The sequence below is a fragment of the Callospermophilus lateralis genome, chromosome 15 (genome assembly GCF_048772815.1).
Source record: "Callospermophilus lateralis isolate mCalLat2 chromosome 15, mCalLat2.hap1, whole genome shotgun sequence".
NCBI lineage: Eukaryota > Metazoa > Chordata > Mammalia > Rodentia > Sciuridae > Callospermophilus > Callospermophilus lateralis.
This window is the reverse complement of record NC_135319.1, coordinates 93577967-93604710: the sequence shown is the minus strand read 5'-3', so window position 1 is coordinate 93604710 and position 26744 is coordinate 93577967. Positions and strand designations below refer to the sequence as shown.

The window sequence follows — 26744 nt, the reverse complement described above, 5'->3', positions numbered from 1 at the left end:
AGGGACCTGGCTCTGTTCTGGGTCACTGAGCATGCAGCTCACCTGCCTACCCCCCCACGCCACCCCCGGCCTTCACCTGCCCTGAGTTTCTTCACTCTGAGCTGTCCTCAGGCACCTGCCTTCCCCTTCACGCCATGGCCAGCAGGGCACAGTGGACGCAGGAGCCCCAGGGGCCTCCCTACTCCTCAACTCTCCCACCACAGCTCGGGTGTTCAGGCCCAAGGCAACCCCTCAACCAGCCTTGTCCTGCTGTGCTGGCAGGGGTCCCTCTGACCCACACGGGGAGGGGTGTGGAGATACGGGCCCCAGCAGGCCCAGTCCTAGGACCTGGAGCCCAGGGCAGCGTCCGACTCTGCACAGGGCCCACCCCCTCCGGCACAGACCTAGGTCCTGCCCCCCGGCCCCTGGTGTAGGTTCCACATGGTCCTCATATCCTGGAACGTGCTTCACTGCCCAGGGATTGCCTCTACCAGATGGTCGCACTGGGCTCCTCTGCCTCCCACTGCTGTGAACTGGGAGGGTCGGGCAGCCGAGGAGACGTCCCAGGTGTGGATGGTGAGGCAGGTCCTGTTTGCACGAGGAGAAGCTGGGGCACCCGGGGCCTGGGACCCAAGGGCCTGAGCTGGGAGGCAGCACCGGGTCAGAGACTCTGTCTCCAGACTGTCCAAGCCCAGCCTGAGGACGCGACTCCCAGCTCGGCTGCTGGGGGGCTGCAGTCTGACCCAGCTCCGGAGAGGCCGAGCGACCCCGGGGCTTGTTCTCTGGTATGTCTCCAACTTCAACTCCCACAGCACAGCCCGTGAGAGCAGTGGGCACAGGAGGTCTCCCGGTGGCTGGGGAGTAGGGGTGTGGGAGGTGAGGACAGAGGTACAGGGAAACCACTCTATTCGCCTTCAGGATTCTCAAAGTGGGTCCCAGACCAGCAGCCTCAGTGTCACCAGGAGCTCATGAGAGACGCAGACTCAGCCCGTCCTGAAGAGACCCGTGGAGGGATCGGCTCCAGGCCTCCCCAGCCTCCTGGGGTTCCCAGGTTTACTCACCTTGGATAAAGAATAGCATGTTCTGGCCCCAAACCTGGAGGAGGATGCAGCAGAACCTCCTGGGGTGCAGCTCAGGAGCTTACTTTTTCTGAAGATGTAATGGAAGTGAGTTTCCAGGCTCCCAAAGCCGCCACCTGAGTTGATCTTGGGCTGTTCAGATTCGCTTTGGGCATGACATTGCCTGGGCCATGTCCGTGATTCTGTCTGTTTATGTGCAAAAGCCACAGGATGCTAGGGAGGCGATGGTGCCACTGCCCGTGGCTGCCTAATGCTCCAAGAGGGCCACATGGCCACAGTCCTGCACAAGACTTCATGGTCTCAGCCTGCAATGCGAACAGCTCATTTTGCAAGTGTAGAGGCCGCCGGAGGATCTGCTTCTCTGGGCAGGTGGACTCTGGAGCCTGAAGACGCCGGCTCCACCAGGCACGAGGGGACCATCGGGCTCCTGGCAGAGAGCCGCATGGAGGCAGCCTTGCCGGCCTCAGGAGGCTGCCAGGACCACAGTGGTGATGGGCACTGCAGGGACTCCTGCCCTGCCTTGAAGCTGTGGGGCCCTTGGGGCCATAGGAACTGCCCGCCCACGCCATTGCCTGGCCCACGCCGTTGCACCCTCCAGGCAGACCCATGCCCAAGGATACACTGGTCCGGCTCCACAGACCTGCCCGAGGACGGGGTCTGTGGCTGGGCTGTGTAGATGGAGGCTTGGGGTACATGGAACTGAGCTTCCCAAAAAGGCTCGAAGTCACAGAGGCCACGGTGGGCACAGCAGTGGTCGCGGTACCCTGGTGGGGGTGGATTCTGGCCAGGGAACGGTGCCATCCAGCTGCAGAATCATTAGCCCAGTCTTTCTCTCAAAAGGATACTTCTTGCAGGTCACTGTGGACATCGGTGGCCTTGGGGTCAGAGGTGCTGGTGCCCAGAGTGGCTCCTTCTCAGAGGGTCTCAGGTCACCAAGCATGGGCTGCCTGGTCCCCTCTGGAAGCAAATGTCCAGCCCCCACCTGAATGCCCAGACCATGAGGGCCCAACCCATGTGACTCTGAGCTGCAGGCGTGTACAGAGCCGAGCGCCATACGGACTCAGACACACCTCCTGCCTGGGGTCACACGGACTGTCCTGGACAGACGAGCTCCAGAGAGAGCTTGTGGGGAGACCATGGCATGAGCTGCTCATCTGCGACCCACGTGGCCCACGGTGAGCAGCTCCTCTCCAGGGTCCTCTTCCCAGCTCTCCTGCAGGCCTGGCCACAGACGCTCCGCAGGTCTGACACTAGCCTGTGTTCACACGACTCCGGGGAGATTGCCCTGGCCTGGGCCATCTGTTCTCATTCTGGGGCAGTTAGGAGAATCGCCTTCAAGCCACTGGGATCTCATTTCACAGTGCCATAGCTCCAGTCATGCTGAGGGGAACCTGTAGAACCCTGGGGGGTGGGGCTCATGGTGACTCTCCCTCCGGCTGTCTTCCAGTCTGGTGGCCGGGGCTGGCTGCCGGACATGGGCCTCCCCAGTGTCTCGACCCCGAGGGAAACCATGGCTCACCAGCCCCATGGTGACTCCTGCCACAAGCAGCCAAGGCATTGGTGGCTTCTGGATATGCAAAGATGTTCCAGACCAGGCCCTGGCCACTTTTCAGGGCAACAAGTCCTGGGCCTGCGACCCAAGGCCACCCAGCCTGTGACATCTGTGCTGGAGGCCAGAGGCCACGATGAGGTTAGGCTTTCCCAAGCCTTTTTTGAGGTTCTGAGCCAGTCTGGAACCCCATCTTGCCCTTGCCCCTCACAAGCCTTGGTCTTGACTTAAGAGCAACAGTAGAAAGGTGCTCCTGGGTCCTGAGTCCACCCGGCCTCCTCCTATGGGGGACAGCAGGGTGGTGGGGTGGGTGGAACGGGAGCCGCTTGCTCTCCCTTCGTGGGTCACAGGCCTTTGGGGACTGTCTCCCAGCCATGGAGGAGATTGCCTGGGTGCAGGCAGTTGACGGCTGCAGCAGACCCAGGGAGCCATTGGTGGGGTTTCTGCTCAGGACGAGCTGCTGGGCCAGGTCCCCTGAGGCTGTGACGCGCTCCTGCCCATGGGGCACAGAGCTGTCCCCCGCCATGAGAGTCCTGCCATGGCCTGCGAGCTCCACCTAAGGACCTAGGTCATCCTGTACCCAGCCCATGTCAGGGCTGGCAGTGACAGCATGTGACAGTAGCCCTGACCAGGGGGAGTGTGGCCATGGCCCTACAGTTTGTGGCAGGGGCTGTGTCTCATGCCTCGTGCTCAGGTGGAGAACACCACTGGTGAGGGACTCTGGGTGGCCGCCTGTCCTCGGTCAGTGCTCCTCTGTAGCACAAGCCCAGTGGACTCTCTGGCTCATCCAGAGAAACTGAGTGGCCACCCTGCTGGGCCCAGCACCCAATGTCTCAGGGGCCAGGGCCGTGGCCTGCAGCAGCCCGGTGCAGGCCTCTCCGTGGGCAGGTAGGGAGGCCTGAACCAGCTGCTTGGCCCCTGGACTCCAACTTGGCAGCATAATTAGTGTGAGAGCTGAGAGCTCAGAGAGGCACCTGCCAGGATGCAGGACCAGCGTTAACCCTCGCCTCGCCAGGGGCACGGCCTGGTCCCAGCTCCGGGAAGGGAAACCACTGAAGCCAGGATGAGACAGGCAGTGAGACAGGTAATCGAGTCAGGTTGGATCAAGGAGGCCAATTTTAATGAGTCCTATTTAGTGAGTTGGAGACTGCCCCAGGGATTGAAATGTTAATTCCTGCAGAGCCCTTCCTCCACTCTTATTCAAGAACCTGCCCCTGCTCCTACCTGTTGCTAAGGTAACTGTCCCAGGAATGGCCCCTGCCTACAGGGAGTTGTAAAGTTGTGAATTATGTGTCCTGGGCTGCTCCATTCTGCCCTTCCCCCTTTGGCCACCTGTTTTCCACCTTTTGGCCACCCCACCTCATCATTACACTGGAAGGAGAGAGATGAGGGGAAGAGAGAAGGAGAATAGAGGAAGCTAGGATATATAAAAAGGCAACAGACTCTCGCTTCTTGGGATACCAAGATACCAGCTATGGCCCCTTCTCCCTCCTGGGAGAAATCCATGTGACCCCTTTTTAAAATAAGCCCTGCTCTTTATGGTTGCCTGGGTGTGCTTCTCTAATGCTGTACTTCAACATTTGAGGGAGCAGAACTCATCACCAGTAACCGGCGGTATCTCCAGGGCCAGCATTCCCCGAGGCCCACTAGGGAGCCACAGCCCAGGATAACCTGGCTCCCAGAAAGCCTGCCTTATTTTAGCAAAAGTTGCAAACTGGCTATTTGATGATACATTGTTTCCTTTAAATATAAAACCCCAGATGTAAAAACCCCTTTCTCCTTGAGCATTGGGTGCTTTATCTAAGTCAGAGACCATCTGGGGAAGCTCCTCCCACCTCCCAGCCTGGGCTGCTCTTGCCTCCTCCTGGCCTCCTTCTGTTTCCTGCAGCTGTGTGGCACTTCACAGGGGACGTCCAGGCTCTGGTCTTACCTGGGCTCTTGCAGAAGCCCCTTCACGGACAGGAATCCACGTAGCCCAGCGAGGACACGTCCCTGGCTGAGAAGAACCACTGAAGGGACAGGACTGTGGGCAGCTGCTGAGTCCACCACTTTCAGGGCCCAGGCAGCTGATCCTGTTCCCAGGACAGCCTCCCGGCGGGGCACAGGACAGTTGGACTCTCCCCCACCAGGGAGATCCTACTTCTTATGAGCTGCCAGCGACACCTACTCTTTTAACAGCCACAGAGTGCAAGAGCAACTGCAGGGTCAGGCACGCAACCCAGAGGGTGAGGCGCTAGGGGGACAGGGAGCGACCCTGTGCCTGAGCCAGCAGGCCCTGCAGGGATGGCAGCTTTCTCTCACGGGGGACCCACCAGAACCCAAGGCCTGGGCTGGCGCCCAGGACCCACGAAGCCACAGCTGAAGTTGGCATGGAGGATGACCCATGGTGACCCTGGATGTGGGGACCAGCTCTGCTCACTGGTCTCCCATGCGGAACCAGAGAAGTTGCCTCAGCTCCCGGAGGCATAGGATGGTTGGGCTCAGGTACTGTGCTGAGCTGCGGGAGCAGTGCCACCTGGGAGCCAGCCGGCCTATGGGGGCACCAGAGGGCGGCTGGGGGCCTTGGCAGGAAACCCAATTCTGAGCCAGGGCAGGAAGGGGAGACCCATGATCGGGGGGCAGGCGGGCCACAGGCCCTTTGGATGGTTGCTTCTGTGCAGCTGTCCTGCCTGCTCCAGCGCTGCCCTGTGGGGTTCAGGGCCAGGAGACTGCGGCAGCTCTGAGCCCCTCTCTTTTCAGGCGCCAGGCCCCATGCTCAGTGGTAGCCCGGACCTGCAATGCCCAGGCTTGTCACATGGTCCCCTTACACAGATGGTGGAGACCCAGCTGTCCGAAATGATTTCTATGTCCAGGCCGTCAACTCCGCCAGCGCGGACACTGCGAGCGTCAGTATCGACACTTTAAAACAGGAGTTTCCCTTGTTTTTGCTTCAAGGCAAAAATGATCCTTTAAAAACTTCCCCTGAACGTATTTTTGGAAATAGAGATTACAAAATGTGAAATTGCCAGCAAGGCAGAAATAAAGAATGAAACTCCGAGTGGCCTCGTGTTCTCCAGAAGTACGTCTGTACCTGTGCTTGGTGACCCCCCAGTTCTGCAGGGAAGACAGTAGAAACACAAGTCAGTAGAAACACAACTCAGAAGGAGTTGGCACTCAGACACCTGATTCTAGAGGCCACAGATAGGCCTGGCCAGCCACGCTGATGGCCATTCTTCTCTGGGGAGAAGTCACCTTGGGAAGCCACTCCACAGGCAGCAGTATGCCAAACCCCAGCCCCAACATCAGGCTCAAGACCAGAGGAAACTGTGGAGGTGCTGAACTCTAGGACAGCGGAGGAGCAATCCCAGCAAAAACGTCTGCCTATTTGTTTAGAACAGTGGTGAACATAGCTTTTCCATCAGACCAGCCTGGGTGCACCTGGCAAGGCAGTGACTACTGTGGTGGGGGAGAGGGAGAGACAGAAGAGGAGAGGGAGAGAGAGGGAGAGAGAGGGAGAGAGGGAGAGAGAGGGGAGGGAGAGGGGAGGGATTGGGAGAGAGGGAGAGGGGGAGAGGGAGAGAGGGGGAGAGGGAGGGAGGGACAGAGAGAGAGAGGGAGAGGGGGAGAGGGAGGGAGAGAGACGGGGAGAGAGGGAGGGAGAGGGAGAGACGGGGAGAGAGGGGAGAGAAGAGGAGAGGGAGAGAGAGGGAGAGAGAGGGAGAGAGGGAGAGAGAGGGGAGGGAGAGAGAGAGGGAGAGTCGGGAGAGAGGGGAGAGAAGAAAGAGGGAGAGGGAGAGAGAGGGGAGGGAGAGAGAGAGGGATTGGGAGAGAGGGAGAGGGAGAGAGGGGGAGAGAGAGGGGAGAGAAGAGGAGAGGGAGAGGGAGAGAGGGGAGGGAGAGAGAGAGGGATTGGGAGAGAGGGAGAGGGAGAGAGAGGGGAGGGAGAGGGAGAGAGGGAGAGGGAGGGGGAGAGAGGGGAGGGATTGGGAGAGAGGGAGAGGGAGAGAGAGGGAGGGAGGGAGGGAGAGAGGGGAGAGAAGAGGAGAGGGAGAGGTAGAGAGGGAGAGGGAGAGGGAGAGAGAGGGGGAGAAAGGGGAGAGAAGAGGAGAGAGAGAGACAGGAAGAGAGAGGGGGAGGGAGAGGAAGAGAAAGGAAGAGGGAGAGAGGGAGGGAGAGAGAGGGGGAGAGAAAGGGAGGGAGAGAGGGAGAGAGGGAGAGAAAGAGAAGGAGAGGGAGAGATGGTGAGAGGGAGGGGAGAGAAGAGGAGAGAGAGAGGGAGAAAGAGAGTGGGAGAGAGACCAGGAGAGAAGGGAAGGGGGGAGGGAGAGGGAGGGGAGGGGAGGGGGAGGGGGAGAGGGAGAGGGGAGGGAGAGGGAGAGGGAGGGAAAGGGAGAGGGAGGGAGAGGGAGAGGGGAGGGAGAGGGAGAGGGAGAGAGAGGGAGAGAGGGGGAGAAATAAATTCAAAGGCAGAGACAGGGAACCAGCAGGGGCCAAGCTCGCACCATGTCTGGGTGTGACCCGCATACCTGCTGGAGCTCCATCCCCCTGCCAGGAAGATGCGAAGCTAGGGGCCAGCAGTTCTGCAGCAGCAGCAGGGTCTCCAGGAAAGTGCCAAGGGCTTGGTGGCTGTTGGCTGACCCCCCAGGGGACCGCAGGCCTGGAGTGGTAAGTACCATGTGTCATGGGCCCTGGACCCTAAAGTTGCAGGGGTGGGTCCCCTTAGGAGGCTCATGGATGAGTCCTACACTGCAGGGCGGCTGTGGGGCGAAGCCCTGCTGAGGAGTGGGCTAGCCGTCTGCATTTCCCAGGGGAGAGGGTTGCAAGCCCCCACCCCATCATTTCAGAGACCCTCAGCCCCTCCCTGATTCCACTTGGGCTGAGTGAGAGGAGCCGGCTGGGAGGGGTCCACAAACGTGGTGTGTGTGGTGTAGACAGCAAGCAGGGTGGCCCTTGCCAGGGGCCAGGAGGGCTGTGGGGATGGGAGTGACTGCCGTGGGGGTGGGTGCTTCTCGTGGGGTGATGGAAGGCTCTGCCATCAGGCACGACAGTGACACCAGTGACAGGGCACTGTGAATGCACTAAATGAATCAGGCACTTTAAAGTGGCTAAGTGCAGGAGATGTGAATGTTACCCTCCTTTAAACCACACCCTCTCAGGACGTTTCCTTCTCTTTAAGGCCCCTCCCTGCTGTGAGGCCTGAGGTGTGCTGACCTTTACCCCCTTCTCCCCTGAGGGCACCTGGCATTGCTGTCTTCTTTCACACCTTTCGGTTTTGGGGCGTGTCCTTGGCAGTCTGAAGTTCATAGGCAGGGGCCCCATCCTCCTGGGCCCTATTCTAGAAAGTGTGCAGGTCACTGAGCCTGTGGAGCTGAGGATTCTGCTGTTCAGCAGAGAGCCTTCTGTGTCTCTCTCCTTCCTGAAGTTCCTCACCGTGCAACTCCAGGATGTGCCTTCTAACTTTCTTGCCCCTTTGGTCTTGCTTCCCACTTCTCTGTGACTTTGGTCTTCATGTCAGGGAGATTTCCTCAGCCCTTACCATCTTCCTTCATTTGTTGTTCTGCTGGCTCCTCTCCATGGCAAGTTTTTGGCTCTTTGTGAGGGGTATTCTGTTCTTGTTTCATGAATATAACATTTTCTTTTCATCCTAGAATATTAAAAAAAAAAAAAATTCTGCTGCCAGCATGGGTCCTGATTCTGGGCCACTCTGTGTGAAGGACAAGCCCTGTGACCAGTGGTGTCACTTGTGTTAAATCACTGGAAGATTGCTAGAGCCCTAAGCCAGGATGGGGACAGTGGCATAGTATGGAAACTGCCAGTCTGTCCCCTGGCACCTCACCTTCTCTGGAGAACAATCCAGTCCCATCCTGTCTGGAGTGTGCAAGCTTCCAGGTTCTGGACTCAAGCAGGAGGGGGTGAGGCCCCACAGGGACCTCCTGGACTTTGCTTTCAGGATAACTTTTCTGAGGCAGGGATGGGTGTGCACCTTCTCTTCCCTGCTCTGAGATTTCAGAGAAATATCTTTGCTCCTTCTGATTTATTCGGTTCACAGTAATCACAGCCAAATTTAGCCCTGAACCTCATCATGCTTCTTGGATTCTGTCGAAGTGTGTGAAGCGCTGGTTCGCGATTCTGGCTCGGGACCTGTTTGCAGAGGCCCTGGCAGAGCCACAGGCATGCAGTCCCGGCATAGACGGTGCACCATGTGGTTTCCTGAGTAGCACACAGTGGCGTCTGGAAGCAACTGTGCCCTGGGTTTGGAAGGGTGCAGACTTGGTGGCCCTGTCTCCATGTCCTGAGAGAGGGTTCAGCCATCCAGGCCATGGCTCTGATTTGGGTGCTGGGGTCAGGGGGCTCCCAGACAGCGCTCTCCAGAGCCGTAGTCTGAGGCGATCTCAGTGTGGATGTGGGTGAGGAATAGTCCAGCCTGCGGGTCAGCAAGCACCTGCCAGGGACCAAAAGGGAGTTCTCCTTCAAAGAATAGCCTGACAGTTACAAGAAGCAGCCCCTGGGAGACATCTTGCTTGACACACCCCTGCAGCCATCTATCTCCATGAGACATCCTATGGCCATTTGTTTTCCTGAAGCATCCTGCGTTATCTCACCGTATGAAGACTTCTAGCAACTGCCAATAAGACAGCTTCCCCATCCCCAGCCCATAAATAACCCTATGTGAACAATAAAAGTTTGCAGTTTGATCAGAACTACTGTCTTGCTGTCATCTCTCTGTGTCTCTTGTCCCTTCATTCCTCCCCATCTAGGTTCGCTGCCCACGTTGATGTGTCCTGCTGGTCGGGACAAGCACCCACAACACAGCAGGGTCTCTCGGGAGCCTCTACAGTGTGGCAGGCAGACCCTCGGGTGCAGGGCACACTCTCTGGGGCTCACTGCACCAGGTGCAGGCCATGTTCTCTTCCGGCTCAGGCTGTGCCCAGGCCAAGGGAGCTGCCAGGGCTTGGCTTTGGGGCCATGGGCACACTTTCCCTCTGTGCTGGCCCGAGGCTGGGTCTCTTGCCCCACATTGAGGACTGTGGCAGGCGCAGCCAATGGGTGGCTCTGGGGCAGGGTGGGCCCCGCAGTCCTGACTCCTGCTCTGGGGCTGTCTTCCTTTGAGAGAGGCTGGAGGATGAAGGAAAGTGAGCTCTGCACCTCCTCCTGGTGGTCTCTCCAAAGGCCTCGGCCAGAGCCACCCCCATAGGTGACCCAACATGCTTGCTGGTGAGTCCTCTGTACATGGTCAGATGCAGCACACCCCCTCTGCCACTGGAACCTGGAGTGACAGGCATCTGGGCCTTCCGCCTCCACCCTCAGGCAGTAAGGGAACCACCTCCAGGCTGCAGGGAGCAGGGAGGTGGAGGTGGGTGGGTCCCACCTGAGGGTTGGGGGGGGGGATCAGGGAGGTGGAGGAGGTGGGTGTGTCCCACCTGAGTGTTGGGGGGGGAGCAGGGGAGGGGGAGGAGGTGGGTGTGTCCCACCTGAGGGCTGGGGGGGGGAGCAGGGAGATGGACGAGGTGGGTGTGTCCCACCTGAGGGCTGGGGGGGGAGCAGGGAGGTGGAGGAGGTGGGTGTGTCCCACCTGAGGGCTGGGGGGGGAGCAGAAAGGTGGAGGAGGTGGGTGTGTCCCACCTGAGGGGTGGGGGGGGAACAGGGAGGTGGAGGAGGTGGGTGTGTCCCACCTGAGGGCTGGGGGGGGAGCAGGGAGGTGGAGGAGGTGGGTGTGTCCCACCTGAGGGCTGGGGGGGGAGCAGGGAGATGGACGAGGTGGGTGTGTCCCACCTGAGGGCTGGGGGGGGAGCAGGGAGGTGGAGGAGGTGGGTGTGTCCCACCTGAGTGTTGGGGGGGGGAGCAGGGGAGGTGGAGGAGGTGGGTGTGTCCCACCTGAGGGCTGGGGGGGGGAGCAGTGAGGTGGAGGAGGTGGGTGTGTCCCACCTGAGGGCTGGGGGGGGAGCAGGGGAGGTGGAGGAGATGGGTGTGTCCCACCTGAGGGCTGGGGGGGGAGTAGGGGAGGTGGAGGAGATGGGTGTGTCCCACCTGAGGGCTGGGGGGGGGAGTAGGGGAGGTGGAGGAGGTGGGTGTGTCCCACCTGAGGGCTGGGGGGGAGCAGGGGAGGTGGAGGAGATGGGTGTGTCCCACCTGAGGGCTGGGGGGGGAGCAGGGGAGGTGGAGGAGGTGGGTGTGTCCCACCTGAGGGCTGGGGGGGGAGCAGGGGAGGTGGAGGAGGTGGGTGTGTCCCACCTGAGGCCTGGGGGGGGAGCAATGAGGTGGAGGAGGTGGGTATGTCCCACCTGAGGGCTGGGGGGGGAGCAGGGGAGGTGGAGGAGATGGGTGTGTCCCACCTGAGGGCTGGGGGGGGGAGCAGGGGAGGTGGAGGAGATGGGTGTGTCCCACCTGAGGGCTGGGGGGGGAGCAATGAGGTGGAGGAGGTGGGTATGTCCCACCTGAGGGCTGGGGGGGGGAGCAGGGGAGGTGGAGGAGATGGGTGTGTCCCACCTGAGGGCTGGGGGGGGGAGCAGGGGAGGTGGAGGAGGTGGGTGTGTCCCACCTGAGGGCTGAGGGGGGAGCAGGGAGGTGGAGGAGATGGGTGTGTCCCACCTGAGGGCTGGGGGGGGAGTAGGGGAGGTGGAGGAGATGGGTGTGTCCCACCTGAGGGCTGGGGGGGGGAGTAGGGGAGGTGGAGGAGATGGGTGTGTCCCACCTGAGGGCTGGGGGGGGGAGCAGGGGAGGTGGAGGAGGTGGGTGTGTCCCACCTGAGGGCTGGGGGGGGGAGCAGGGGAGGTGGAGGAGGTGGGTGTGTCCCACCTGAGGGCTGGGGGGGGAGCAGGGGAGGTGGAGGAGGTGGGTGTGTCCCACCTGAGGGCTGGGGGGGGAGCAGGGAGGTGGAGGAGGTGGGTGTGTCCCACCTGAGGGCTGGGGGGGGAGCAGGGAGGTGGAGGAGATGGGTGTGTCCCACCTGAGGGCTGGGGGGGGAGTAGGGGAGGTGGAGGAGATGGGTGTGTCCCACCTGAGGGCTGGGGGGGGGGAGCAGGGGAGGTGGAGGAGGTGGGTGTGTCCCACCTGAGGGCTGGGGGGGGGAGCAGGGGAGGTGGAGGAGATGGGTGTGTCCCACCTGAGGGCTGGGGGGGGAGCAATGAGGTGGAGGAGGTGGGTATGTCCCACCTGAGGGCTGGGGGGGGGAGCAGGGGAGGTGGAGGAGATGGGTGTGTCCCACCTGAGGGCTGGGGGGGGGAGCAGGGGAGGTGGAGGAGGTGGGTGTGTCCCACCTGAGGGCTGTGGGGGGAGCAGGGAGGTGGAGGAGATGGGTGTGTCCCACCTGAGGGCTGGGGGGGGAGTAGGGGAGGTGGAGGAGATGGGTGTGTCCCACCTGAGGGCTGGGGGGGGAGTAGGGGAGGTGGAGGAGATGGGTGTGTCCCACCTGAGGGCTGGGGGGGGGAGCAGGGGAGGTGGAGGAGGTGGGTGTGTCCCACCTGAGGGCTGGGGGGGGAGCAGGGAGGTGGAGGAGATGGGTGTGTCCCACCTGAGGGCTGGGGGGGGAGTAGGGGAGGTGGAGGAGATGGGTGTGTCCCACCTGAGGGCTGGGGGGGGAGTAGGGGAGGTGGAGGAGATGGGTGTGTCCCACCTGAGGGCTGGGGGGGAAGCAGGGAGGTGGAGGAGGTGAGTGTGTCCCACCTGAGGGCTGGGGGGGAGCAGGGAGGTGGAGGAGATGGGTGTGTCCCACCTGAGGGCTGGGGGGGGAGCAGGGAGGTGGAGGAGATGGGTGTGTCCCACCTGAGGGCTGGGGGTGGAGCAGGGAGGTGGAGGAGATGGGTGTGTCCCACCTGAGGGCTGGGAGGGAGCAGGGAGGTGGAGGAGATGGGTGTGTCCCACCTGAGGGCTGGGGGGGGAGTAGAGGAGGTGGAGGAGGTGGGTGTGTCCCACCTGAGGGCTGGGGGGGGAGCAGGGAGGTGGAGGAGATGGGTGTGTCCCACCTGAGGGCTGGGGGTGGAGCAGGGAGGTGGAGGAGATGGGTGTGTCCCACCTGAGGGCTGGGGGGGGAGTAGGGGAGGTGGAGGAGATGGGTGTGTCCCACCTGAGGGCTGGGGGGGGAGTAGGGGAGGTGGAGGAGATGGGTGTGTCCCACCTGAGGGTTGGGGTGGAGCAGGAAGGTGGAGGAGGTGGGTGTGTCCCACCTGAGGGCTGGGGGGGGAGCAGGGGAGGTGGAGGAGGTGGGTGTGTACCACCTGAGGGCTGGGGGGGAGCAGGGAGGTGGAGGAGGTGGGTGTGTCCCACCTGAGGGCTGGGGGAGGGGTGGAGCGGGGGAGGTGGAGGAGGTGGGTGTGTCCCACCTGAGGGCTGGGGGGGAGCAGGGGAGATGGAGGAGGTGGGTGTGTCCCACCTGATGGCTGGGGGGGAGCAGGGCTCCTCTCTCCTTTCCAACCTGCTGGGTTGGCCTTTTTCTTCTGGAGGATAGGACTCAGCTGCCCATGTCTTTCCAGGGTCCTTATTTTGGGCAACCTAATTACTGTCTCTGTGGTTACAAGCAAGGTTTTGGCCTGAATGCCCGTCTCTGCTTCCTGCTGGCTCTTCTCTGCCACAGCAGCACAGAGGAAGAGCCATGGGCGCCCCTTGTGGGAGGACTTGCTGGTGGTGCTGTGCCCTGGACCTGCAGGCCGCTTCTCCCAGCCTGGCTGTTCTGACCCATGAGCACTGTGGGTCAGCTTTCCAGGAGGTCCTCAACTAATTGCTTGGTGGATCCAGGTGGAGCAGGGAAACCCACACTGTGGGTCCAGCTGGGGTCTTCAATTTGCTGCTTGGGCGTCGTCTCAGGCTCTGGGTACTGTACAGCCCCTCAGGGCGCGTACTCTAGGGGAGCTCTGCTGTGTCCCTAGGTTCTGGGCCTCAACACTGGCCTCTCGAGAGGTTCCTTACCCCTTGACACTACCCAGGGGCCTGGACCCTGACAGGTATAGCAAAATCCCTGCTATGCCCTCTCTGACCAAATGCCCTAAAATATCCCTACCTGCTGACAGGATTTCCTGGGTCCTGCACTGTGATCTGCCTGGCTTCAGACACAGAATACTGCATCGATGGCTTGCTGCTTCTCTTCCGTCTGGGTCCCTGCCCACTGCTACCTGGCCCAGAACGCGAGTCCTCGGCTGGGGTCTCTGCACAGCTGCACCTGGGGCCTAGCACCGCCTGTGTCCCCAGGAGCTGAGCGCTCACAGGCCAGGGCCAAGTAGACCGAGCTCAGCAAAACAGAGGTCCCTGTGGGATCCCCCTGCAACCGCTAACAGAGCTGTACCTTACACTAGTGGGCACTGCCAGCACAGGCCCCCTGAAACCCTCTACCTTCTTTCCCAGCATGCACTACGAGGCTGTCATGGTTGGGTTGACCAGGGCCAGTTAGATCCGCTGCAGCCTGTGCCTAGAAGTCCAGGTCCACCTCCTGTGCTGTGGGGCTAGGTGCTCCTTGGTGCAGCCTCACTAAGGGGTTCTGAGTGGGCCTGGGCCAGCAGCAGCAGCCCCCCAGGGCGCAGCCTGCATCTCCAGATGCAGCAAGAACCCTGGGCCTCAGAAGCAACCTCTGTTCTGGGGTAAGTGAGTCTCCCAAGGGCTCCCGTGCTGGGATCCTGTTCCCCAGGTGTTGAGGAGGTGCAGACGAGGTCACAGTGCTGCCGTGGGGCCCTGGCTGGTTCTGGGGAATGGGCTGTCATAAAGAGCAAGCTGGCCCTGGGCTCTCTTTCTGGCTTCCTGTCTGCACACGTGGTCTGTCTGATTCTCATGATCATGTCTGCTGGGATGGGCCTGGTTGGCCAGCGGCCATGGGACTCACTGTGAACAGGCTTCCCTGCCCGCCCTGTGTGGTGTGCAGAGCATTTTTGATACAGAAGGTTGGAAAAGCATGTGTTCATTCCTGTTACAATATTATGTCACCTTTCTTTGTAAAGAAACAGCTGAAATAAAGCTGTTGTCTACTCCATGTTGCTGTGACTATAATGGAGCCACCAACAGAGTCAGCAGCCGAGACACAGCCTGGAGACCCTCCTGGACCCTGATCCCGATGATGTGCTCTGATCTGGCCGCTCAGCTGTTCTTAAGCCTCTGCCCGCATCACTCCCCAGGACAAGGTGGAGGCAGCCAGAAGACTGGCCCCTTTCCAGGGGTTCTTTAAAATCTTGAGCTCAGTCTTTCCCAAAATACAATTCTCTGACATGAAGGTGACGCAGTTGAATGACTTTTATTGCATGGAGAGGCCTGTTCTTTTATTAAGATTCTGAGCACAGGCGAGAATTGGTTTGTGCACACTTTGGACGACTTGGTGTATAAGTTGACATCAGGAGAAGGAGGACACCACCCTGGGAACACAGGCCCCTACCAGATGCTGGAGAATGTCCCCAGGCGATTCCAATGCCAGCTGCAGCCCCAACCAGGGCTGGCCTTGTACTGTCACGTTGAAGCTGGCCATATCCAGGTGCTGGGGTGCATTACTCTAAGGCCTGTATCACCTAGTTCTACCCACACCCTCGACCCTCCCTCCTGCATTTATTCACCCTGTACCTGTGCCAGGCCTGGTGCCGCAGAGACTGGAAACCGGGCAGAGACATAGGCAGGACGTAGTGAGCAGGGCGGGTGGCTACTCTGGGCCCTGCACCCCACTGGAGCTCACGTGGTCTCTCCTCCTTGTATGATCCTCAGACAACCCTGCTCACTACTGCACTTCGGTCAAGGAATTGGGGCCATGGATGGTTACCAAGCCTGAGGATAGCTGGGAAGCACGTGCTGGGCGCCATGTAACCACTGGCCCTCACCTAGCCCCTGGGTGGGGTCCACGCCTCAGGTCAGCTGGTGCTCCGCACAGTGGGACAGAGTGGGGTGCTCACCAGCTCATGGTCAGTTTAGCATCCCAGGAGTCACAACAAATCCAGACGAGGTGCATCTGTACAGTGGGGCGGGGAAGGGCCTGGATCAGGTGGGCTGGGAAGCCCGGGACCTGAGCCCACTCTCGGAGAACACTCCTTATTCTTCCTCCCATTTCCCTACCTTGGACAGCCATCTGCAGCTGTCCTCTTCTGCGACCACGGCCTGGGGAAGCCAGTCTGAAGTGCATGCTCCCGGTGCGCTGGTGGCCTCGGGACCCTCAGGACAGGAGGCACTTTGTTGCACAGGTTTGGTAGAATGTGGCCCCAGCTAGCCTCTGTGGGAGGCAACAACAGTTTGGCTCTGACCAAGGACCTGACCCTCCCAAAGGCAAGACAACAAAGGCTCCCAGGTGTGGTTGGGAAACAGCACCACACACACCAGCCAAGCAGAGGACACAGCCTGGGACTCGGGGCAGGCAGGTCCCCCTGTGCCCAGAGACCTGCCTGGGGGCCCCGGGCCTGTCTGTGCATGCCCTGGGTGGCACCACAGCTGGGGGCTTACGATCTGGGAGCCTCTGGAGGGGCAGAGCTCCGTGGCTGCCGCCTCTCAGGAGGCTGTGTGCTCCTTAAGGTGTGAGGATTTGGGACTGGGAGACCAGGGCCCCTGGGAATCTGCCCTGGTCGCCCAGTCCCAAATCCTGAGGCAGGACATCTTGGCAAGAGAGAGTGGTTGCATTTCACATGATCAGGAAGCAGAGAGAGATGCCACTCACCATCTCACATGATCAGGAAGAAGAGACTCAGCTCACCAGATACAAATACATACCCCAGAGCCACGCCCCAGTGTCCACCTCCTCCAGCCACACCCACCCGCCTCAGTCCCCACTCAATTAATCCCATCATGGGTTGAGTATCTGATCAGGTTAAGGCTCTCACAATCCAATCGATTCTCCCCTGAACCTTCTGGCACTGTCTCCTGTGCCATTAATAGGAACAGAATTCCAAGATCTCAACTCTCCTACCCAAAGGTAGGCGGGAGAGGCTGTCTGCTGGGAGGACTGTCCTTATTCCACTGCCCACCTGGCTTCTGTGAGCCTGGCAGTGGCTGCTGGGTGTGTTCTCAAGGCCACCATGTGCAGTTGCACCTGGGGGAGCAGGAGCCCAGGTCTGGGGATCTTCCTGCAGATTCAGATTGGCATACAGCTCTCAGCACGGGTCCCCGCTGAAGGCCCTGATGGCTTGCTCTGAGGCCCTTCCATGGACACTAAGGTTTTGGCAGAGAGAGGCTTTGAAGGGGCTGCTGAGCAGAGGGAGGAGCCCCCGAGATGAGGGAGTAGCATGAGAGAGGCTGGGCAGGCCTCGTGTGCCAGTGGACCCGTGGGTGGCTCCTTTGGGCTGGAGAAATAGCTTCATGACGCCCAAGCTGTGGGGGCACCCGGGGGTGATGGGCAAGGAGCTGCTGGTCAGCTGGGCTGCATCTTGAGGAGAGGCTAAAGCTGATCTTGCCGAGGAGACAGCACCAGCCGCAGAGCAGTGGACCAGGTGCTGGGCCCACTTTCCTGACCTCTGGATCGGCGCCCCATTCTTTCAGGGCCAGCTTCTCTAGGAGCAGCCAGATAGAAGCCACCCATGTATTTCTGTCCCAGTGGCGGGGCCTCTTTTCTGACCTGATGCTCCCGGAACCTCAGCTCAGACACCTGCAGTTCTGCAGAGCGAAGGCACAGGAACCTGCAGCTTTCAACCAAGAGGCGCCATCTGTGGTCTAGCCAGGGGAACAACCTGCAGCACAGGTCCATTCCGCATCCATGACCAGCTGGGCCGGGGAGAACATTTGCCATGAAGGGTTGAGGTCAGCCCCTTGGTGTGCTGACCACTCAGGGTGAAGGCCCTTAGAAGGAGCAGCAGAGGTAAAAACACACCCAGACCTTCAGGCAGATTTGCTCCCTTGAAAAAGACCCTCTTCGTGAACCAGAAGGAAAAAGCACACCAAATTCTCAAGAACCAGACACAGAGACTGAGACAGCATTGCACAGACCTGGAGGGGCTGCTGATCCCCTGCGCCTGCCGCGTAACTGAGTCAGGCCTTCACCTCCACACTTTGCAGTGCTGAGTTGACTATCGGACTCCAGCTGCTTCTCTTGGTCTTCATGTCCTACGAGGACTCCTGGGCCATGTAAAACCCGTATGCTGCTCTCCTGCTTTTCTGTCATATGCCAATTTACTCTCAGATTTTGGGCGCCCTAAAGGGAGAGAAGTGAAGTCTTACCCCTGTGCTGGTTTCTGAGCCTCCTCGGTTGCCCAGCCTGGCTGGACAAGCCTAATTCAGGCCAGGTCTCTTCCATTAGTCACATTTGCTCTGTGCTGGATATGGGGACGGTATCCAGTGCCAGGCCAGTCATCGCTGCCCAGAGGAGATGATTCTGGACATGATGGTACAGGAAGGAGCAAGCATTCCTCTCCCGACTTGGGCAAGGGTGGCCAGGTCAATCTGTGGTCACAGCGTTAGAGCTCTGGAGTCTGCCAGGACTTGGATGGTAAGTTGTGGCCATTTGATAGCTCTGAGTGCCTAGAATGTAGTAGCCTCCCCGGGGGGCTGCAGTCGTCCCAGGAACATCCACGTGGCTTGCAGAACCAGGTGGATGGGGGGAATCTTCTACCCACGTGCCAGGACTTGCACTCTGGCTACAGGCTGCTGATCACATGGTGCCAAGAGCTGAGGCCATCATGGCTAGCCCTGCCCATTGCTGCAAACCCTCAACCTTCAGCAGAATGACGGCCATGGATTTGAAGGGCTGGAGTCCCCACACATCTTAATTTTCTCTTTTCCCCCTTTTGGAGTCAGACACTGCAAAACAACTGAACATATCAGGAAATCAGAGAGACAGGGTAGGCTGAAGGAGCGGCTCTGGAAGACCTGAGAAGGTCTAAGTCACCTCCCAGGCTGATCCTCGCAGAGACGACCTGCAGCAATCTAAACAAAATGAACAAAAACTGGCCAACCCAGGGAGAAGGGGAGACTCTGATGTCCAGAGGTTCCACACTATTGATTTAAATGTCATTTTCAAAAAAGAAAATCATGGACCTAAAACAAACAGCTCAGTATGGCCCAGTGGAAGAAGAAAATCAGAAGAAGCAGTCACCCAAGGAAGACAGAACGCTGCGTCACAGAAGAAAGGGAGCCGAGAGGGAGGACCAGATAGAACGACAGTTCTGACCAGAGAGGAACCTGGGGGCCAAGCCAAAGAGAAATTCTGGGCTGGGAAGTAAAATAAGCCAGGTGAACATTCACCAGAAAGACAGCAGGGCAGGTCTGAGCAGGAGAGGCAGGCCCCGAAGGCTTTGCAGTGGAGGGTTGAGTCTGAGGAACAGAAGGAAAAGGAGACGGTGGAACCGTGGACAGGCCTGCCTACCTGCAGGACCCTGAGCGGACCAATCTGTGCCTGGGAGAGTCTCCGAATGAGCAGAGCAAGGTGGGCAGAGAGAAGGAGGAAGGAGGGAGGATGCTGGGAGCTGGCCAGACCTGGAGGAAGACAGCAATGGACGTCCACGAGTCTCAGTGAGTTCCAGGGAAACAAACTCTAAGACCCACACCCAGGGCAGCCTCAGTGAGACCCAGCAGATGCCCAGGGAACAAAACCCCTCTGGGCTGAGTATCCCGCATGGGCAGAACTGCCCTTCCAAAGTGAAGGAGAGATGGACGCAGTGCGAACAAAGCTGGGGAATTGCTACCACTGCGCCTGCCCTGCAGGAGGGCTCCGGGGAGCCCACAGGGTGGAGCCAGAGGGTGCCAGGCGGGAATCTGGGGCCCGCGGAGAGGTGGAGCTCATCAGGGCAAGTCAGGCCCCGACGAAGGTAGCGCCCCCAAGGCTGCGGACACCTCAGCTTCTGCTTTCCACGTGATTCGGGAGATGAATGTGCTTAAGGATCATCAGTCACCTTCTCAGGACACAGGGGATCCTGGACCTCGACACTGAAGGGAGGAGCAGAGAGAAGCCGAGCTGGGCCTGCGGGAGAGTCGGAGTGGACAGTGAACAGGAGTCACGGTGCTCTGACTCCAGGATGCCACGCGTGATCCCCATGGCAACCACGAGGGAAATAGACAGAGGATCCCGCAGAGGACGCCAGGAAGGGGCCGAACACTTCACTCCAAAAAGTCAACTGAATACGAAACTCATCCTGCAGGCAGCAGCACAGAAGAGACCATAAGACAGAAGACAGTGATGATGACGGACGGCTTCAGACCAAGTGGTCAGCCACCCTAAGACAGGCCAGAGGGGGAGCTCCTGGTTTGCTGCATGCTCTCTCCAAAAACCTCACTTCACACCACAGCAGGCTCCGGGAGACAGGCAGATTCAATACGGCAGGCAGGTAGAACAACAGCAAATATTCGCTCCTGCAGGAACAGACCAGCACATGAAGCAAAACCCGACAGAGTAGAGGGAGAAGCAGGAGCCCTTCAGTCACTGTGGGAGGCATCCTCCTGAGGGGTCATCCCTGCAGCAGCCAAGGGCACCGCGCTCAGCAGGCTCCAGGTCAGCGCCCCATGGCGTGAACAGAGCATGGGTCTCACTAACTCTTTAAATGGATATTAGAGACATTCTCCACCAGAGGAATTCACTATAACGTCTAGAGATTCCTCACAGAACAAGAATTCACCAGACATCCATGAAGAAAACGGGGTTCACACATCGAGGGACAAAACCAAGTCCTGACATGGCACAACTCTGTCCACCGCAGAGCTCAGAGGCCACGGGTGTTTGCAAAGCCTGTGCCTGACAAGCACGTGTGGAGCCACCAGCATGTTGGCCAAACTCACTGGGCAGCCAGGCCCTGCAAAGAGCTCCCGCGGGAGCCATGGCACCCCCTGCAATCAGCATACCCACAGTTTCTGCCACCTTTCAGAGAGCAGCACTCTCAAAAGCTCTCCAGAGACGTCAACAGTATCCCGGCAGAGCCAGGGCAGTCATGTGGGGATCCTGCATAGGGCAGCCCGTCCAACCCACAGAGCCCACGAGGCAGCACCAGACAGGTGCACTCCAGGAGCCCTGCTGGGCCGGTGTTGGGGAATGGGAAGGACCCACTTCAACTCCTGATGGCTCCACTGTGGGAGAGGAGCCTAGGAGAAACAGGGGCAGGGGCACCAGAGCCAGGAGGCGCAGCAGACCCGGAGGCACAAGCTGGCTGAGGTCTGGGGCAGCCTGGGTGGGCCCAAGCAAGGTGGGCTGAGCTATCCCTGACTGCAGGGCTCCTCCTCCTTCAGGTTCCCTGTCTACAGCCTCCCAGGACCCAGGACACAGGGCTTCAAAGCAGCACTCTGAGGCATGGGGCAGCTCCTTCCTGCCTGGGACCCTCTCAGAAGCCCAGGGCCAACCCTCAGGCCCTTCTCTGGCTGCCTGCGTGTCCCCTGGGGTAAGTCTGGCAGGGAGTGGGCATGGTTGCACCCAGCCCTCTGACCTACCTGCAGAGACAAACCCACTCGAGGCCAGGGCTCTAAGCAGAGGCCTCGGGGAGAAGAGAGCCACAGACCCCTCCACAGGAGCCGTGCGGCCTGAGGCCACCTGGTACACGCTCGGCTTCACCCCACACACTGGTACCTCTTCCTCAATGGCCAGACAACATCAACCTGCACATCTGGCCCCACCCCACCTGCCCCTGCTCCCTATCCCCGGAGGTCACCTGCTCAGGCAGACCCCTGACCAGTCAGAGCTGCAGAGGGTGTTTTGGTGGGGCTGTGGGCAACCACCCTGTGACTGTCACTCTGGAGGGAGGACAGGAGCCCTGCCCAAGGACATCTTGGGAGAGACATGTGATTCCTAGCTGCTGTCTTGCAAGGAAAGCCCCAGAGAGCCTCACTTCTCAGCCAGTTCCTGTCTCAGAGAAGAGCAACTCTCCACGACGCAGCTAGAGCCAGGTTGCCACTGAGGCCGTGCGCAGCCGGAGGGCAAGTGGGGCCCGAGCAGGCTGCTGAGGTGGGACGTGGCTGGGAGGAGCTCTGACCCCCAGTGGCTGTCACTCCCCAGGACCCTCACCCAAGGCAGGATGGCTGGTCCTCTGCCTGCATGTCCCCGAGGCCATCCTCTCCCAGGCTGGGTCTGCAGTCTGAGAGCTCACGCCTCCGTCCCCTGAGGGCTGGGCCACCTGCAGGGAGTCACCCCAAGAACTGCGGCTCTCCTGCTCCAGCCACTCACTCCCATTGTTAAGGTGCTATCCCAAAATTCCACATAAGCAAAGACAAAGGATTTATTCTGGCCAGGGCCAAGGGACCAGAAAGCCGGCAGTTCTGCCTCCCAGGACGCTGAACGCTGGTGAGGGGCGGCTTAAAAAACAGAGAAAGCATAAAGAAGAGGGGTGGGAGAGGCAAGTACAATCACAAGACAGGTTTCATAGAGTGGAAGCACCAAGTTACATTCTCAGGATTGGCCTCCTGTACCCACTCAGGGGAAAGCTGGCACCAGCCCGTAGTTAAGAGACACTGCCGTCAGGGTGCCCGTGGGTGGGGTGTGGCTTCTATGCGAGTGGGCTCTAACAGGAAGGGGGCCAACTCGGCCCAGGGTGAGACATCTGAGCAGAATGGGGTCACCTAACTTTCAGATCGGCCCGTGATGCCGTCAGGTGGTGGGTGAGCGCGGGCAGGGTGCATTGAGGAGCCAGCAGAGGAGGCACAGGCCTGCACCAGCTGGGGACCAGGGGCCCACCATGGCTGTGAGGGGTGAGCCTGGCCTCTGCCGGGCAAGAGGGACCTTCAGAGATGGACCCTGCTCAGGGAGGTGGAGGGCAGCATGGAACTTCAGACTGAGGATGGTTAGGGTGACATGGGGACCCTGGGATGCAGGGCAGCCAAGGTTGTGGGCTGTGAATGGGGATTTCAGACCCACAGTGAAGGGCGTCTGCTGACCACTGTCCATGCCCCAGGTCCAGGGCTGCTGATGACTTTGGCCAGGCTGGGACACAGCCACCAGGTCTACTGACCCCGTTCATGGACATGTCAGCCAGCTTCCTGGACCTCCATCCAGGTATGGGCTTGGGTGACAACTGGAAGCTGCCCTTGATTGCACAGGTCCCAAGCCTCTCTGTCTTGTTACTGCCACTGACCAAAGTCAGCACCTGCTCCACTTACAAGCCTCTCGCCAGCCCCTGCCCAGCCACTACTGGGCAGACTGGCCCAGGCTCGGCCTTCCCAGGAGCCTCAGCTCTCGGATACAACCGTCTTCCCACAGGGGTTGTTGCTTTCAGGACCCTGCAAGGGGTCAGAAAGGAGTTTGGGTTAAAAAAAATTGGTGTAATAGTTTTGCTGAATGAAAACATAAATTACATGAAATGAAAGCTGTAAAGTTCCAATCTCTAAATTGTGTGCTACATAAGGTAAATAAAACAGGGATGTGATTCTGACTGCAGAGCCGCAGGCCCTTCTGCCCTGTCTCACGTGAGCTGCAGAGCACCAGGCCCACAGAGTCCTAAGGTGAGCAGGGCCGGGCGCTCGGGCCTGAGCAATTTTGAGGAAGGGCCTTGGTTTCCCTTCACATTTGTATTGAACAGATGCAGGATCTGGAGCAGACACAGCGTGCCAGGGACATGGAGCACCCCGAGTGGAGAGGTGCAGGGGACGGAGCGGGGCAGCTCTATGCTGACCCTGCTTCCCTCTGGGCATCCACAGGGCCAGGGCAGCTGGACACCAGGCCAGGGCAGCTGGACACCAGGCCAGGGCTGCTGGACACCAGGCCAGGGCAGCTGGACACCAGGCCAGGGCTGCTGGACCCCTCAAAGACCTCCCTCGGGTCCCACCCCTGAGGCAGCATGCACAGCCTTTAGGCCTGCACTGACCTGGCGCGGCCACCTCAAAGCTGCCCCGTGCTGTCCCTCACGAGTAGGCGGTGGTGTCCATCTCACTCTGCTGCCCATCCCCGACACAGCCCTGAAGACTGACAAGCACACGTAGCAACATTCTCAGACAGGAGACAGGTAGGACGAGGACGATCGTGGCAGGGCGGGGACTGAGCAAGGGTGGACCCAACATTAGGGTGGGCTGAGCCAGGGGAGTGAGAGGCCTAGTTTCAGGGCACAGACCACCAAGCAGAAGACAGGGTGCAGACAGCACTCCAAGGGTGGACAGGGGTCCTCCCAAATATGTGTCTGGGGCCTAGTCAGCATGGCTTAGGAGTAACCCAGGGCAGCCGAGGACCAGAGGGCCAGTACCCAGCGCTCTCAGCACCTGGCCCGCAGCCCCAGGAAAAACACCCCATGGGTTGTTGGGAGAATGTGCTTCATGTCTGACCTCGGCGGTGAGGAATGACCCAGCACTCCCTGCTCCTGCCTGAGGAACAAGACAGGGAAGCACTAAACTATCAACACTTAACTACATTCTACCACAGGGCTCAAGGCAGGTTGTGGCTGGCCCTGCATCTCTCGCCCCTGCTCCCCAGACGCAGGGCTCGGTGCTCAGCAGGTCCCAGCCTCCCTCGTTGCTGTGTGCAGAACTGGGGCTAGATTTCCCCTTGTTGCCACCCTAATAAAATACAGAAGCAGGCAACCACCATCAAGCAGCATTCTCAATACCTGGCATTTGAGAAGGGTGATCAGGTGTGTAAAGAGGCTGGCAGAACCTTAGTGGACAGTATGCAGCCATTCCAACCCAATGCTGGCATGGACGGCACTGCAAGGGCTGCTGAGAGCCCTCTCCACCCCAAAACTAACAAGAGCCATGGCAAAAGCAGTGGTCAGACCTTCTTTTCAGAACTCTGAAGCCGAGCAAGATTTCCAACAATCTGGGCAGTGTTTATTTAGGAAATACCATGGGACATTGATAATGACAGTGAGCTTTTAGGAATTTTAAGTTGTCCCATTCAGATTCCCTATTGCCCCAGCTCCACAGTAGCCTTGGAAGCTGACATCCCCACACTGGTGGTGAAGACCAGCAGCCAGTGAACAGGAGACGACAGGTTATTTTTGGCAGCATTGTATGGTGTGCTTGGGAATTCCCTGGAAAGTCCAGTTGAAAGGTCCATCTTCATCACAATTCACCCAGAACTATTTTCCTAAAAATAATCAGTGATGGTTGTTTAACTTTGCAGCTGCTGGAGGTGGAAAATATACGGGGCTGATAAAAAGCTGAACAAATCACATACAGAAAACCAGGGGAAGAAGACGTCCAGGAAGGATCTTGAAAAGCCCCACATATCCCTGGGACCATCAAGCTGCAGATGTGCATAAGGCTCTACTCATGCTCAGGAGAGACCTGAGAAAGCCCTGATGTTTCACCTCCTACTGATCATCCACAGAAGCAGGAAGTGAAGGCTAGCAGTGCTGTCCACTGAACGGCTGAGGGTCGATGGCATGCCCAGCACACGCACAGAGTTCCTCACTAGAGGCTGGAAGACCTGTTGATTCCAGAACTCAGAGAACATCTCTGTCTAATGATTATCTAAAGACTAAGATCACCAACCAGAGACCTCGGTAGCCACACATGACACATAATGTAGGTCTACATTGTCAGTTCAAGGACGTCACTAAACAAACAACATCCATAACAAGCAGAAATAGCAGCAAATCCTGAGGAGACAGGAGAAATCCAATTTTCAGGATTGCAACAAGATAATATTAAAAATGTCCAATTTTCAGTAAAGATTATGAAACATGAAAAGAAAGAAAAAAGTGTGGTTCATACCCAGGAAAAGAAGAAATTGACAGAAACTGTTCCTGAGGAAGCCCAGATGTTGTACAGTGTTGATAGGGGGCTGGGTTCCTCAGTTTTTATGTTCTCAAAGGAAGATCTCAGTCAAAACATGGAAGCATCACGCTGTGTACAGGAGGTTTGTAAAGCAAGAGGCAAAGTATGTTCTAAGGATGTGAGAGCAGGAGCACCCCAGATTCCAGTCAGGAGCCAAAATAACACGAGAGGTTTATCTAACAACACGACAGTACCATCCAGAACACTGCAGCGGGCCGTCCCAAGAGAGTGGGCTGCCCCCAGATCTGGGTTCAGCCTGTTTCTATGTCCAGCTGTGGTCTGCCTGTTTCCTGGGAGGTCCTTGGGACTGGGGCTGCTACACTGTGGGGCCGGCAGGCTGAGCTCTGTGGGCGGTGGCTCTGCAGAGGAAGGAAGTTGGGGCTGCTCAGCACTGGGGCTGGGTTGGCAGGTCCCAGGGGAAGGAAAATGACATCTCATGGCACACATCCTTCATGGAGAGGGATGAGGCCTGTGGCTGGTGGCAGGTGGCTGGTGCCTATGGCAAGAGGAGGTCTGTTGGTTGTGGGGTCTTGGCCCACAGAGCATGGCTGTCACCCATAGCCCCTTAGTCCTCAAACACTCCAGAGCACTTTACTCACAAAGACACTCTCCCATGCTCAGTCGGTCTCGTGGGACAGGGGCTGTCCTGACAAGAACATTCTAGAGAACTCACCTGACCCTTTGCTTGCAATGGAAGCCGCTGGTCATGAGGCATCTGTTTTGGTCCCTGGGAAGCTTGTGAGAGGCGGCAGTCTGGAGCTGATTTCTGAGAGAGTACACAGAACGGCAGGTACAAAGGACTGTTGCTGATGGCTGTTGCTGAATGGGGACCAGGGCTGCTGAGGGGGATTCACGTGGAAGTACAGACTCTTGTGAACAACCAGCCTTATGGCAAGGTCACAGGCTAATCCCCCACAGGGGTACCCATAGCCAGTTCCAGAAAAGACAGGTGTGAGCTCAGGGTCCAGCAGGGCTTCAAAGGAGCGGTCTGTTCTAGTCTCAGGCTCGTGGCGGGTGGGCACTGGTGTCTCTCAAGCTTCTGTGTCCAGAGGCTCCCACCATGTGAAGCACCTGTCCGGGGCGCACTGCCGACCTGAGAGGAGAAAGTGAAGACCTGTTGGGGCCATCGAGACCCCCAGTGGCAGTGGCCAGGCAACTTGGGGAGGACGACACTCTTTCAGCTCATGCCTGAGAAGGCCGTGACCCTGTGTTTGCACATCTGTGGGCTTCATCAGTGACCGCAGCCCACCTCCAGTAGGAAGCCTGGCCAGATTCCTTTCCAGCCTCTTTTTTAGCAAGTCAGAGAGGACTTGGAGGGGAAGTGGGTGGTTGATGCCATCTCTGCCATCCAACAACCCACACCCAACTTTAAAGGCTGTTTTTCATCAAGATGTATTTTAACTATTTAACCAAATTATATGCAATAAACAAAATGCACACTTAACTAGAACCAGATGAAAACTGAATGCAAGAACAGATTTGGAAACAGAATGAATGCCGGCATTGTGTTGCTGAAAAAGAAACAAGTGGTGTAATTACCATTCATTGAAACAGACGAAGGCGCCTGAGTGTTGGATCTGTGGGCTGCACCAGGGTTCTGT

The 26744-nt window shown here is 58.8% G+C and overlaps 1 long non-coding RNA gene across 1 annotated transcript; it reads right to left on the bottom strand.

Moving 5' to 3' along the window:
• Positions 1-15396: 15396 nt before the first annotated feature.
• Positions 15397-25964, bottom strand: LOC143638044 (uncharacterized). Its single transcript, XR_013154534.1, has 3 exons — positions 25817-25964; positions 17455-17659; positions 15397-15754 (listed from the first exon to the last, which is right to left on the bottom strand). It is a non-coding gene; the product is annotated as an uncharacterized LOC143638044 (long non-coding RNA).
• Positions 25965-26744: the final 780 nt, after the last annotated feature.